At 41.0% G+C, this 16,313-nt stretch overlaps 1 long non-coding RNA gene across 3 annotated transcripts in view; it reads right to left on the reverse strand.

Moving 5' to 3' along the window:
* LOC123843815 (uncharacterized) overlaps positions 1–16,313 on the reverse strand; it is a 254,193-nt gene that overhangs the window by 34,602 nt on the left and 203,278 nt on the right. Inside the window, exon 5 of one of the 3 annotated variants that reach the window (XR_010411542.1) lies at positions 13,388–13,428. The exons of the other annotated variants lie outside the window; for them this stretch is intronic. This is a non-coding gene — a long non-coding RNA (uncharacterized LOC123843815). Of the gene's footprint in view, positions 1–13,387; positions 13,429–16,313 lie in introns of those variants that run through there. 3 annotated transcript variants of the gene reach the window in all.

The raw sequence follows: 16,313 nt of genomic DNA on the forward strand, positions 1-16,313 counted from the left end.
TGTTTTGCCAGATTCAGATACTGAAAAATAATTTGTAAAATCTGATTAGTCAATCTCAGATCATTGTAGTTCTCCTAGGTTCAGTCATTGGGGATTGACCCCTGCCCCTCCTTCTCCCTGAGGTGGCATCTAAGTTGGGGTTCATGTACCATCATGGCATCAGTGGAGACATCTAGTCCTTAGTCATCTGTCCACAGCCATCTGCCCAGTCATAGCCATGGCCATGGTCCCACCTCTCCTTGCTGGCAGCTTCTAAACAGTCACATTCTTAGTGACTTTTTAGACATGCAAATGTTTGATGGCCTCTAATGATATCCCCTTGCCACTGATCTAACAACTTCAGATCTGCCAGTTTGCTCATAGCTATTTTTTGTGCTTTCTTGGGGTATGGAAAAATTCTGCTCTGCTTCCAACTCCTTTATCTTCTAAAATGGGTTGCAGGAAACCTGCTGGGGCTGCCTCAGACTCCTCCAGCCCTGCTCCCCATGTTTCTGTCTCTAAGTCTCTGGGCATGGGATGCTGCTGCTGAATGAACACTTCCCAGGTTCTAGAGAGGAAGCAGAGCACCTGTCCCCTTCATTCAAGGCTTCTTACATTTTGAAGAATTGTTCTATCTACCCCTTCCCCCCACCTTGGAGCTAACCACAAGGCAAGGAAGCAGGGCACAGCTCACCTGTTTAGAGATCTTCACCATCATCCTGCTCTCTGCTTCTACTCAAAGTTTTCCCTGAACTCTGTCTAACACCCCACCCCTGCAGGGAGCAGAAGGGCTAATGAACAGACTCAGCATTTCAATAGGATTAGCTATTTGACACTTAAAAACCAAGGATTTAAGGCATTTATCCTCTGGTTCTGCTGGGCTGATTTCTTCTCGGGATGACACTAGCCTCTGGTCTAGCCCCAAGAGGGGCAGTCACAGGATAAACAAATAACCTAAATAATAAAAACCACATGGATGAATATGATCCTGCCCTGGTAGGCAGCCATTCTCTTTACAGTACCTGTTACAGGACAGCAAAGTCTTCTTAGCTCAATACTTGGTATAACTTTGCACGTGCACATGCAAAGCCTGAAATCTTTCTGCCCAACAGTAAGAGCCCTGTTAAAAGGAAGCATTGGTTTTGGGACAAGAATAGCAGAGCACACACAGGAAAGAAAAACAGAACTGGATGATGAATAGGCCATCAGACAGAAGAAGAATTTTAAAAAATTGATTCCTTAATATGGAATAGTGTTTCTCAGCTAAGGTCCCTAGACTCATGGGGGTTTGTAAGTACATTTTCAATGGCCCACACATTCCCTACAGAAATTATTTAAGTCTATAAATTCTTTTTGATGATAATCCTTAAAAATACTATGAACAAATTAGTAATCACTTTACCCTCAAGTAATACTATCATGAAATTTTAGCTCCAGCACCTGCATTTGTAGTAGTCCAGAGGAGTCACTTTAAGTGACCATATTTAAGTTTAAAGGCATTGGAAGCATATTTGCCTAATGTTAGATCAGCAGCCAGACCTTACGAGTCCTAATATCAAAACAGAAATGACTGCCACTTATTCTCAGTTACACTCAAGTTGAATTATTTTACCAGTTATGAACATGCAAGTTCTCTCTCGAATGGTAGTTTTCAATTAAAAGATTTTCCCATAGCATGCAATTTCGATTTCACATATTAGTTAATGAATGAGATTGATTGGATAACTTGAAACGACCTCCTGCCACCAAGTAATATAATGGACTATTCTAATGAGTAGTAAGACTAGTGTAAAAACTAGCGGTTGAGGATTTAATGCACAGATGAGGCATTTCTGCTAAATGAAGGCCAAATGATGTCACTGTGTACCTCATGAGAAAAGTTTCTCATACTTCATATGAAGAAAAGGGAAGGGAGATTTGAGTCATCCCTTGGCACAAGAGAGCTTAGGTACAGCAAACTTAGAAGACCCAAACAACTCTGCATCCACATTTCAAATTGCAACCCAGCCAAATAAAACACTTATCCATCACACTGAAATAATATTAATTTTGATTATTATGATTTTATACCTTTGTTGATTTTTAGCATATAAATTTTGTCCTTACATTTGTATAGGAATTATGGACCATATGGAGTTTATGACTAGTTCTTTTTTTCCCCACATATAAGAAACATGAAAACAAAAACAATTTGAGTTCCCATCAATAAATCGTCATAAACACACACACACACAGTCCAGGTCCAATATTCCTACCTGCAAACTCTTCCAAACATTAAAGAAGAAACACTTTTATACAAACTCTTCCAGGGTAGAAAAAAGAGTATGCATCGCAACTCCTTTTCTGAGGCCAGAATAATCTTGACACCAAAGACTGTCCAGAATATTGCAATAAAAAACTGCATATCAATCTCTCTCATGAACAAATATGGAAAACTTCTTCATAAAAGGAGACTTTTCACTGGAGTTTGAGAATCATTGATATACAGAAGAATGAGACATTAATAGTAGAACAGCACTATACAGCATTTATTATTAACATAAGTACTTTTAATGAGAAAGAAATTTATTTTAAAAGTCAACAGCAGCATTTTTCTAGTGAACATGTCCTTTTTTATTTGACAAAACACCCTGATAGGACATGGTTCTGGAAGGTGGAGGTGTGACACAAAGAGAAAGCTAGTTGCTGTGAAAAATAAAGAAAAATAGATGGGGTTCCTTTGACAGCTCAGGAAAGAGAACATGAAGAGTCTAGACTAAAAAGGAAGGTAGATGAAGAAGGTGAAACTGAAAGAGAGGAAGAGCTTAGGAACGGGACATGTGAGACACAGCAGGGACACATTCCTGGTGATGGGAATGTCCAATGGACTGCTGAAAGCAGAGGTGTGTGATAGTCCATGGTAAGTTGCAGCCCTGGGCTACAAGCTGCCACTCTACTACCCTCAAGGCCTCAGAGAAAATTCTTCTAACTCGCTTTGTGATGGAGATTCCTTGGGGAAATCTAGGACAAGAGGCTGTGTTCTATCTTTGGACCAATAGGTAGATAAAAAGGAACCAGAAAAGGATATGGATATAAGTAAAATGTCATACCTAAAATTCAGAATAATGATTATAAAGTTACTAGGTAGGCTTGAAAAAAGCATAAAGACACTAGAGAATTCCTTAGTGCAGAAATAAAATCTAATCAGGCCAAAGTTAAAAATGCTTTAACTGAGGATGGCAGAGGAGTAGGGGACCCTATTCCAACTAGTCCCAGGAATTGAGCTGGATATCTACCAGACCACTCTGAATACCCATGAAATCAGTGTGAGATGTAAGAAGATAGATCTGGATCTCTACAAACAGAATATCGCAGGCGGTTGGTTTCGAGGTAAGAAGCAGGGAGCCTTGATTCCGCGGGCAGATATTGGAGGATAAACAGCAGTGGGAGGGAGCCCAGCTGTGGGGATCCTACACCGCTGGTGAGTGACAGCCTCCCACGCTGGGGACGGGCACAGACTCGCAGACCTGTAGTGGCGGGGAAAGGACTTTAGGGCAGGCCCCAGGACTGAAACCCCTAGCAGCAGGGCCACATGTGCAAACTGGGGGTGGCTGGTGGTTTTAGAAGCACAAAGGGCACAGACGAGCCCGGACCTGGAGGCAGGACTGGGAGCACTGCTGAGGGGTGCACAGCCCAGGATGCTGCAGTTTATAGCAGCACATACAGAAATGGAGACAGTGTGGCCTGGAGAGCTCACTGAAGAACAGACTTCGATCTCTCTGCTCTTAGGCAGAGGGTTGGAAATGGCCTCTTCTGCTCTGACTCGCAGAAGAGACATGGAAAGCTGCCAGGGAAAGCTGCCAGAAAACAAAAGCCCCAAAAAACCGGTTCCCACTGAGTCCATCCCCCACCACAGGGGACAGGGCAACTCTGCCCAAACAGGGTTGACTGAGTGACAGCACAGCAGGCCCCTCCCCCAGAAAACAGGCTGGGAGAACAAGAGGCCAGCAACCCTAAGGTCCCTAGAAAACGGGTGCATCTGGCTTGGGTTGTGGTCAATAATTTGGACTCTATACATTCCCTCAACCACCCCTCAACAGAATGACTAGGAGGAGGAACCCCCAAAATAGGAAAGACTCAGAGATTATGACTAATGCCACAGATTTACAAATGGATTCAGATATAACCAAGATGTCGGAGATGGAATTCAGGCTAGCAATTGTGAAGACAATAGCTAGGATGGAGAAATCGATTAATGGCAACATAGCGTCTCTAAGGGCAGAAATGAAAGCTGAATTGGCAGAATTTACAAATGCTATCAATGAGATCCAATCCAATCTAGATAATCTAACAGCTAGGGTAAGTGAGGCAGAAGTATGAATTAGTGACCTAGAAGACCATTTAATACATAAAGAGGGAAAAGAGGAGGCCAGGGAAAAACAACTCAGAATCCATGAAAACAGAATCAGATAAATAAGTGACACCATGAAACGTTCCAGTGTCAGAATTATTGGAATCCCAGAAGGGGTGGAGAGAGAGGGGATTAGAAGATATATTTGAGCAAATCGTAGCTGAGAACTTCCCTAATCTGGGGGATGAAACAAACATTTGTGTCCTAGAGGCAGAGAGGACCCCTCCCAAGATCAAGGAAAACAGACCCACACACTGGCATGTAAAAGTAAAACTCGCAAATCTTAGAACCGAGGAAACCATCTTAAGGGCAGTTAGGGGGAGGAGATTCCTTATGTACAGAGGGACAACATCAGAATAACGTCAGACCTATCCACAGAGACCTGGCAAGCCAGAAAGGCCTGGCAAGACATATTCAGGGTACTAAAAGAGAAGAACATGCAGCCAAGAATACTTTCTCTGGCAAGGCTCTCATTTAGAATGGATGGAGAGATGCAGAGCTTCCAAGACCGGCAGAAACTGAAAGAATATGTGACCACTAAGCTGACCCTGCAAGAAATATTAAGGGGGATTCTATAAAAGGAGAAAGACCCCAAGAGTGATATACAACAGAAATTTACAGAGATAATCTATAGAAACAAGGTCCTCATAGGCAACATGATGACAATTAATTCATATCTTTCAATAATCACTCTCAACGTGAACAGCCTGAATACTCCCATAAAATGGCACAGGGTTGCAGATTGGATAAAAAGACAGGACCCATCCATATGCTGTCTACAAGAGACTCATTTTGAACCTAAAAATACATCCAGACTGAAAGTGAAGGGATGGAGAGCCATCTTCCATGCCAGCGGACCTCAAAAGAAAGCTGGGGGAGCAATTCTTACATCACACCAATTAGATTTTAAACTAAAGACTGTAGTTAGAGACACAGAGGGACACTATATCATTCTTAAAGGGTCTATCCAACAAGAAGATCTAACAGTTCTAAATATCTATGCCCCCAACATGGGAGCAGCCATCTACATAAGCCAACTGTTAACCAAAATAAAGAGTCATATTGATAATAATCCGTTAATTGTAGGAGACCTCAGTACTCCACTCTCAGCAATAGACAGATCATCTAAGCAGAAAATCAACAAAGAAACAAGAGCTTTGAATGACACACTGGACCAGATGGACCTCATAGATATATACAGAATATGCCACGCTAAAACAACAGAATACCCATTCTTCTTGAGCACACATAGAACTTTCTCCAGAATAGACAACATACTGGGTCACAAATCAGGCCTCAACTGATACCAAAAGACTGAGATTATTCCCTGCATATTCTCAGGCCATAATGCTTTAAAACTGGAACTCAATCACAAGAAAAAATTTGGCAGAAATTCAAACACTTGGAAGCTAAAGACCACTCTGCTCAAGAATGTTTGGGTCAACCAGGAAATCAAAGAAGAACTTAAATAATTCATGGAAACCAATGAGAATGAAAACACATCGGTCCAAAACCTATGGGATACAGCAAAGGCGGTCCTGAGGGGGAAATACATAGCCATCCAAGCCTCACTCAAAAACACAGAAAAATCCCGAGTTCACCAACTAACTCTACACCTTAAAGAGCTAGAGAAAAAGCAACAAATGATGCCTAAGCCACGCATTAGAGGAGAAATAATTAAGATTAGAGCAGAGATCAGTGAATTAGGAACCAGAAACACAGTAGATCAGATCAACAAAACTAGAAGCTTGTTCTTTGAAAGAATTAATAAGATCGATAAACCACTGGCCAGACTTATCCAAAAGAAAAGAGAAAGGACCCAAATTAACAAAATTATGAATGAAAGGGGAGAGATCATGACTAACACCAAGGAAATAGAAACAATTACTAGAAATTATTATCAACAACTATATGCCAATAAACTGAGCAATCTGGATGAAATGGAGGCCTTCCTGGAAACCTATAAGCTGCCAAGACTGAAACAGGAAGAAATTGACAACCTGAATAGGCCAATAACCAGTAATGAGATTGAAGCAGTGATCAAAAACCTCCCGAAAAACAAGAGTCCAGGGCCTGATGGATTCCCCGGGGAATTCTACCAAACATTCAAAGAAGAAATAATACCTATTCTCCTGAAGCTGTTTCAAAAAATAGAAAGAGAAGGAAAGCTTCCAGACTCATTCTATGAGGCCAGCATTACCTTAATGCCCAAACCAAGCAAAGACCCCATCAAAAAGGAGAATTTCAGACCCATATCCCTGATGAATATGGAGTCCAAAATCCTCAACAAAATCCTAGCTAATAGGATTCAACAATACATTAAAAGGATCATCCACCACGACCAAGTGGGATTTATCCCCAGGATGCAAGGGTGGCTCAACATTCGCAAATCAGTGTGATAGAACACATTAATAAGAGGAGAGAGAAGAACCATGGGTCCTCTCAATTGATGCAGAAAAAAACATTTGACAAAATACAGCATCCTTTCCTGATTAAAACTCTTCAGAGTATAGGGATAGAGGGAACATTCCTCAAGTTCATAAAATCCATCTATGAAAAACCCACAGCGAATATCATTCTTAATAGGGAAAAGCTGAGAGCCTTTCCCTTAAGATCAGGAACACGTCAAGGATGCCCACTCTCACCACTATTGTTCAACATAGTACTAGAAGTCCTGGCAACAGCAATCAGACAACAAAAAGAAATAAAAGGTATTCAAATTGGCAAAGAAGAAGTCAAACTCTCTCTTTTCACAGATGACATGATACTTTACGTGGAAAATCCAAAAGACTCCACCCCGAAATTACTAGATCTCACACAGCAATTCAGTAATGTGGCAGGATACAAAATCAATGCACAGAAATCAGTTGCTTTCTTATACACTAACAATGCAAGTGTAGAAAGAGAAATTGGAGAAACGATTCCATTTACTATAGCACCAAAAACCATAAGATACCTCGGAAGAAACCTAACCAAAGAGGTAAAAGATCTATACTCTAAGAACTACAGAACACTCATGAAAGAAATTGAAGAAGACACAAAAAGATGGAAAAACATTCCATGTTCATGGATTGGAAGAACAAACATTGTTAAAATGTCTGCTACCCAGAGCAATCTATACCTTCAATGCCATCCCGATCAAAATCCCAGTGACATTTTTCAAAGTGCTGGTACAAACAATCCTAAAATTTGTGTGGAATCAGAAAAGAGCCCGAATTGCCAAGGAAATGTTGAAAAAGAAAAACAAAGCTGGGGGCATCACGTTGCCTGATTTCAAGCTATATTACAAAGCAGTGATCACCAAGACAGCATGGTACTGGCACAAAAACAGACATATAGACCAATGGAACAGAATAGAGAGCCCAGATATGGACCCTCAACTCTATCATATATCTCTTATAAATGACACACCTGTATTTTTTTTCTTTTAAATATTCATTCATACATTAATGCAGACAAATAGAGAATTGAAAAATCCACCTTTCTGTTGGCTTTTTAAGGTCCTGAGTTATAGCTCAACTAATAATGTCTTAGAACAGAACCTTCTAGTTTGCACAGACCACCTCCTGGCTGGTCTCCCTTCCCCCTTCCCTAGCTCCCTCAAATCTTACTCCCACTGATTATTCAAAGTATATTTCTTCACACAACAATTTATTTAAAACAAAAATTCTGCAGATCAGTATTGGCCTGAATAGATACTATCTATCTCAGCCAAGACTTTGGCAATCGGAGTATGCAAGACCAGAGCATGCCTTACAGAATGTCACCTTTTTGAAGCTTATTTCTGCATCCATTGGTGCCACATTTTCTCTTTCTCTTCCAACAGCTAGGCAGTTGACCCTGCTAAATAAAATCATACTACTCTGTTATTCTGTGTTCTCCAGGCTCTACTAAGTCCTCACTTCTGCCCTTCACTTTTTTTTTTTTAACCTTTGGTCAGCATCTTCCCTATATTCAGTTACCACTGTAAACCTTCACCATTCTCAATGCCCCAACACACTCCTACTGCTCTCATTATTAGCAGGTGGCAGTGCCTCCTACCTCACCCAGAACGCTGGAGCAAGCAGGCTTAAGCCACTACAACTTCTACATCATCTTCTCCTCACACCTCCTGCTGCTCCTCTGTTCCGCATTTCAGGTGCTGACAAACTATCCACCCAGCCAGTCTGCAGGAAAGGGAATCATCCTTGCTGCCTCACCAATCCTCAGCCAATCAATTACCCACCTTTTCCCAATACATCCCCAATACTTCTCAGATTTGTTATTGCCTCATCATTCCTTCTAACATGGACCAAGGGTGTCCTTATCATCTTTTAGAAAATGATAGCAATAGTTTTCTCTTGGTCTCACTGCACCCATTTCTTTTCCCCCTTGAAATTGATCACTCCCACATACAGCCTTTTTGATCGATCTCAAATCCAACTTCTACCACATCATACTGTTGACCTCCCTGTGTTCTTATGTATAGGATGAAATGTAAGCTAACCTCCTTCTTTTCTCCCTCCAATATTTAATTGGCAATTGTATCATCAGGTTTATGCATTTTAAAGCCACTCCTGTTTTCAGCCATCTGGAATCAAGACAAGATAAAGAGGGCTGGCAACTTGAAGCTCTTTTGCAGCCCCTGAATGGCAGGACTATCTTTATGGCTCTCAGCCCTCTGCTTCAGAATGAGACAGGAAAAGGCCACAGGAATTGAAAAGTATTTTTTTTTTTTTTATTATTTCTTGGAAATCAGGATCCAGCCATGGTGGAATAGACATGGTGCCTTAGGCTCCTTATCTAATTACTCACATAGCTGGCACACAACAAAGCACAGGCTAATTAGACACATGTAAGTAAAAACATGGCATACGATAAAAGAAAATTAACAAATTATTTTCTTTTGCAGACACCATGCAATATTCAAGTTAATATTGCTTTTGTGGTGGTGTCATATTTTCTGGCACCTTTGGGGTTAGGATGTCTCTTTGTTCCCAAGCCAGTTTGCACATGCCTATGTAGTCTCAAGTTGTGCTAGCTGCATGCTATTCGAGTTACCACCACATATTTTTGGAATTTGTCATGTCTGAAAGCAGGAGCTCCCTCCTTCTGGTGGACTGAGGCAGGTACTTGCTTGTTTCAGTTCACTTCTTCCTTCCCAAAAGGCTTAGCAACTCAAGGAAACTGACAGCTCATTATTTCAGAGCTTGGAAGAAACACTGGGGTTGGCATGCATGAGCCTGTCTTCCCTGTGAATAATGCTTCCCTGATCCTTAATTCAGTGTCACGTAATTACACAAACTTTTATTAATTGACTTTGGTACAAAGGACCAGGCTGGGCACCCCAAGGAGGAAAAAGAGCATAGACACAATTTCTGCTACCGGAAGTTTCACTGTAGAGGCAGTACCTGAATACCTGTACTATAAGGTATGGCAAAGTGTCCGGAGAGGTGTGCTATGTGGGAGGGACAGGAAAGGAGAGGACACCCTAGTGCCCACAGCATGTGCACGGTGCTATGGACAGTGCAGCTCTGCCCTTTACTAGCTGAGCAAGGAACACAACTCAAAGCCTCTTCTTGTTATCCTATGTCCAAAAGTCAGATTGAGGACTAAACATATTTTATGTGAATTTCTGTAGTACAGTACCCAAAAGATAGTAGGAACTTAGTGAATGTTGGTTTCTTTTGCTTTGATGGTATCTTTGAGATGGATTCTCCCCTAAATGGGTGTGAGACTTACCAGCAGAGATTGGGGCATGGAGACAGGCATTTTAGGCAAAGAAAAGATCATGAGAGGACACAGAGGTGGGGAAAATGAATGTTGTAAAGAAAAGGATGAATGCTCCCCAGTTTTATTAGTGGAAAGTAAAGAGATGGCCTTGGAGAGGTAAGCTAGGGCCATACTGAAGGGGTGGTAATATCTGGAGAGCCAGGGTGGTGCAGTGGTTAGGCCTGGCCTTTGGAGCCAGATTGTTTAGGTCCCAGTCCTAGCTCTGCCGTACGTATTCACTGTGTGACCTGGAGCAGGCTACCAGCTCTCAGTGCCTCTATTCCTTCATCAATAAAATGGAGTTAATATGAGTGCCTTTTCCATATTCCTGTTCTGTGGATTAAAAGGGTTAAAATTTGTGAAATAATTAGAAATGTGCCTGGCACATAGTAAATACCAAATAAGCACTAACTAGTTCTTACTATTAGTAGGCTGAAATATTCATCATAAAGTGTCATAGCTAGAAGGCATGCTACAAGTGCCAACCATGCAGAGGAAATTTAATCTGTTTTTATAAGATAAATGGGCCTTTCTGATCTGAGAAATGGCTCTGCCTTTTTTACCTGATTGAGATGATATGGAGGTTTCTTAACAGATCATGAAGAACAGGTATGAACTGTTCCCTAGGACTTCCTATTCTTTATCTGATGCCTGTAGGTCCCTTAACTCCATGAGGTTCCCTAATTCTGCCCCAGTAGGGAGATGGACAGCTGCTACCCTGGAACGTCCTGCCAATAGAAGACATTGCTCCTTCTTGTTTGTGGGTAATGGAGGGTCAATCATACCATGTTGAACAGAAAGATGACTAAGTGGCCAGGGGCCAGCTTGAGTAGTAATTGATCAGGTTTCAGGGAAATAAAAGTCTCACCTTCACAAAGAAACTATGGGAACCCTGGGTTCAGGGAGTAGAGACCAGCCTGGACAAACATCAGCTCCTCCCTGTGTGGCTGTGCTCCAGACGCTGAATGGAGGAGCCACCCAGAGAGGGATGTTCTGGAGGCCTGGGTGGCCCTTGCACCTCCTTCCCCCAGACCTTATCTTTAGCTGGCAGGCATGTTTGTAGGGTAACATTGTGTCCTTTGGGCTAAGATCATGTATTGCCTCTTGAGTAAGAGACAGGTGGTTGGAATTAATACTTTCGCTTTCAGAAAACCCACTAAGTGAAAAATTCAATCCACATGGCTATGAGAAGAGAAGTTATATCCAAAAACCAGGACCTAATCCCTCAGCAAAGGGAAGAAATTAGGAGGGGAATCACGTGTGCACACTTCTGTGTGTGTGTGTGTGTGTGCACTATAACTCAGGTGATGTGGCTGAGAGTGAATTCCAAAAGTTCAGAATAGGCATCAAGTATAAGACTTACAGGGGAAATGTGTAATCCAAGGAAGTTTGGGACCCTTGCCCTCTTTACGATATAAGCTTGAAAGTGGACTTACTAGTGAGGGGAACACACACTTTTGGACTGTGGTGCTGAGCCACCTGAACTTAAGTGCTGGCTGATTGGGGGAGTACCAAGAAATGCTAGGTGCCCAGGACCCGGAAACCTTGAGGGTCTGTGGGAATTCACAGCCCCTCTTGCTGTGGAAAAGAAGCCACTAGTCCAGAGGCTACCATGTCCTTCCCAAATCAGGTTCAGGTACAGCCCTGCCCTGAATTTTGAATATAATTTCTCTTCTCAAAGCCATGTGGATTGAATTTTTCATTTAATGGGTTTTCTGGGAAACAGGGGCCTTCAGTCCCAGCAAACTCATTGCTAACAATCCACAGGGGGTTCCTGGGCCATTCCACAAGCCCAATCCCTGGAGCCCACACACTGGGGAGCCACAAGTTTTTACCAGGAAGGGAGCTGAGCTGTGCTCTCATTCCAACGGCAATGGAAGGGGAGATTGAGGAGGAGAAGATATGACTGTCACAGTAGCATTTAGACATTCATATAAGCTACACCCACTTTGCTCTGGATATTCAAGATGGTGAAGAGTCCACATCCTCAGAAAACAGTTAAATATACTTTAGAATGTTTGGCCAAAAGGGACTAAGTTTAAGTTTAATGGACACACAGTGGATTTATTTAGTATAATTCCAGATAACAGACCTGATAATAATGAGTAAATTTGACTTCACATAAAAGCAAAGGAAAACATAATGAGAGCTGCCTAGCAGTGGATAAAGCCTTCAGAAGAGGGAGGTCCCTATCACTGGAGATATTGAAGCCAAGACTGGGGTCTATCTGTCAGTTATCGTGTAGGTGGGATCTCTGCACTAGGAGATGGTTGAAGTAAACAAAGGAGGCTTAACCTTGACCAACACTCACCAAGGTTGTTTTTGCTCTTTCAATGACCCAAACCCTTACTTTGCTTTAATTTTGCTTCATAGAACCCCAGAGTTAAAGAGTTTTGCTTTGGTTCTTCAAGTTCTACAAAGGACCTTAGAGATCATATGATTCAACCCTCATTTTACTGATGGAGAGCCTGAAGTGCAATTGCTAGGTGGTATCTAAGGTTACACAGTTGGTAAGTGGTAGAATAGGGATATGAACCTATGCCCTGGAGTACTACAGTGGTTTCCTAACTGGTCTCCTTCCATCTATTATCTCCCTAATACTATTTGTCCTACACATATGCCAGATTGATATTTCTAAAGTACAGCTCTGATTATGTCATGGCTGTATTATACCACTTCCAAAGCTCCTGTGCTCTTTAAAAATATACTTAGAATTCTTTATCATGGCATTTTAAGATTCCACCTTCTTGGTTTTATCTCTAATTCTAACCCCTCAACCCAGTTTTTTATATACACTAAGATGTTAAATGTATATTGATGGTAATTCCACTTATCATGGTGAACATTTCAGTGCATATAGAAATGTTGAGTCATTATGCTGTATGCCTGAAATTAATAAAATATTGCATGTCAACCACACTTCAATTAAAAATAAAAATAAAACATTTACGGACAGTAGCTAGTTAAACTTCAACTAGTTAAAAACTTTAAAGTTTTTAGAACACAAGTTTCCTATCATTTAGCATAGCTTCTGAGGCAACTGACTGGCAAAGGGAAGAGATGAGACAACTTTTAGAGGTATTGTTTACCTCTGGGATGTTATAGCCATTTCTAAGTTAGACATAGTAGGTAGTAACAGGGTTCAGAACATGCTGCCCCAAAATATGGCATTCTGGCACATTGAATATTTTAAGCTGAAGGAGTTTGAGGAAAAGGTAGAAACATGTATGTCTCTCTTACCTTCCTCCCCTCCCTTCTCCCCTGAAGCAGGTCATAAGATCTTCATGTGAGAGGTGTCCTCTCTATACCTAAAGGAAAGGAGCAGCCTTATGTCCAAGACAGGGACACTAAGAAGAATCCAAACAGGCCTTGCTAAGCTTCCCCCAGTTGACTACCCTCAGCTCATACTCTTGGGTTTATCATAGCTTTCCATTCTTTTTTTTTTTTTTTTCCATATCTTTCCATTCTTCATCAAACCTAGCATTAAAAAAAATGTATAATTGAATACAATTGGCTTTGGAGAAAACAGTTTTATTTCTCAAACTATTTCTTGCCATATGCCTCCTTTGTAGGGTTTACTGATCATCTGGTTGTTGACCAGCATGTGATAAAACTCAGAATTTTTTTATACATGCTGTTTTTCAGGAAAATTAGCACAAGATACCATGGAACTTGTTTTGACCAATGTTGCACTAAGGGAGCCTCACATGAAAGCCTGTAAAATGTGGCAGGAAAAAAAAAAAAAAAAACCCTAGTCACAGCCCATTTCCAAGAATTTCTTAATAATTCCTCTTTCACCATAAAAATAAATCAGAGCTTTTAAAATGTGCCTTCCAGATACCAGTTTCTCAGAATTCATCCTGCAATTATGTGACAGTATGTGCCTTCACAAGATCAACACCAGCATCTTTAGTATTTTAAGAGAAAAGATCAAGCCCCCTGAATGCATTTAAAAGCCAAGTAGAAAAGACTCCTCCAGAAACATTTAAGACATCTGTAATTCTGGACTTTAATAGGAGTGACATAATAAAGTGTACTGAATCAAAAATTAATCTGAATTCATGACCATGATAACTTTGACTCTCAAGCACTTTTACAAGCCAGAATTTCCATTAATGATTGAAAATCTATACCCTCTCCAACTTCCATGTCAAATGAGCCAGGGTCCTACTCCTTTGAGGATGAAAAATAGAATGACTTGCGATGGATCTGTTATTTGCCAAAGCATGTAAATCAGCTTTTTGCTGCTTAACGACTTACTACCCAAATTTAGTGACTAAAAACATCTACTAGGTTGTCAGAGGATGATAAACCATCACTCAATATCTCAAACAAATAAAAAGATAAAGCTGAACTTTCTGCTAGCATGATCTGGGAGAGCTATGCTGATTAGGCACAGTCACTCCAAGCAGACTGCTGATCTTATACAGGGGTTGGAGGATACTTGGAGAACAAAGATGGGTGGATTTTCAGGGTCATAAGTGAGTTGACATCATTTGTTGAATCATGGCCACTTGGGCAAGACTCCAGTTGATTGGTTGGCACACTCAGAGGTGTGCTTATTTGAGTGAATTCATTCCTGACTGATTGATCTACACAAGTGAGAGGTTCATACTGATTGGCTGGGCTTACAAATGCATGTTTAATGAAGCAAGTTGTAGTTGATCTATTAAATGGATTTAAAATTGTTATGGTGGCTATTTGTTTCCATGGTTACAGAAAAATTCATCTTTTTATAAGAGCATATGAAGTAGGAAACCTCAAATGATCCCTGCCTCCTGCTATCATGCCCTTGTGTAATTCCCTCTCCTGGAATGGGGGCTGAATTTAATAACTCACTTCAAACAAACAGAATGTGGTAGAAGTCATACAATGTCACTTCTGAGATTAGGTTATAAAAAAACTGTATCTTCTGCCTTAGGAGTCTTCTTTCACTTGGTTTCACTTAGATCTCTCACTCTGGGAGAAATAAGTTGCCATCTTGTGAGCAGCTTTGTTGAGAGGCCCATGTGACAAGAAACTGATATCTCCTATTAACAGCCAGTGAGGACCTGCGGTTTGCCAAAAGACACGTGAGTGAGCTTGGAAGTAGCTTCTTCCCAAGCAGAGTTTTGGGATGACTATAGTCTCAGGCAACACCTTGACCTCAGTCTCAAGTCAGAGGCACCCAGATAAGCTGTGCCTGGACTCCTGACCTACAGAAACTGTGAGATAATAGATGTTTGTTGTTTTAAGCTGCTAAATTGGGGGATTGTTTATTACATAGCAATAGAAAAGTCATACACTGTGGGAACTTTTTTTAATCCTCACTATTTTGTTTATGATCTGCGAGTCAGCAGGATAGTTCTTTAGAACTGGGCAAGTTTCTGATCTTTACTGGGCTTTCTAATGTAACTGGGGTAAGCTGGTACATTTGACGGTGACTGGATCATCTTGGAGGGCCTTACTCACATCTGATGGTTGGCAGGCTACTGTGTAGGACTCTCTAGCTCTCTTCCATCTTCTAGCAGGTTAGCTCTGATTATTCAAAGGGGTTCCGTCTCAGGGTTCTAAACCCAGCAAGGAGGCAAGCCTCATATGCATTATGACTAACCCATATTCAAAGAGTGAGGATAGAGACTAGCCCTTTAAAGGGAGGATCTGTAATGTCACATTACAAGGATGTGGCTGCAGTGAAGGGAAGAATTTGTGGCTATTTTAATTAAAAACATGACAAAAAAAATGATAAAATGGCATTTCCTCTTTTTTCTTCTACTTCCCAAAGAAGAAAAGCAGTGAACAGCCCCAAGCATTGTTAAGTATCTATAAATAAACTGGAAAGAGTTCACAGAAGAGAAAGTTAAAGAATTATAGGGCTATTCTAAAAATGAAGATTAGATGAGCAAAAATATGTCATTTGGATAAGAAACTAAATAGAGTTCCTCTAAGTGTCTAAACATACACTGTTCACAAAAATAAGAAAGCATATACAAACATGATCCTGAAATCACAAAGGTAAATCTCACCTGAACATCAAAAACCCATCTTCCAAAGGGATTTGTCCCGGTTATTACAGAAGTAAGATGTAGAAAGGATTCCAGTATATGACCCTTTAGGATATTTATCTAATCTATTGGTGTCTTTAGGTTTCCCCCTAGTTGATCACATAATTTCAGTGACACTGTAATCGCACAAAGAACACTGCCCAGGGATC

This window comes from Mirounga angustirostris, unplaced genomic scaffold, assembly GCF_029215605.1.
Source record: "Mirounga angustirostris isolate CCGP_5_RB_7025 unplaced genomic scaffold, mMirAng1.0.hap1 SCAF_5, whole genome shotgun sequence".
Taxonomy (NCBI): Eukaryota; Metazoa; Chordata; class Mammalia; order Carnivora; family Phocidae; genus Mirounga; species Mirounga angustirostris.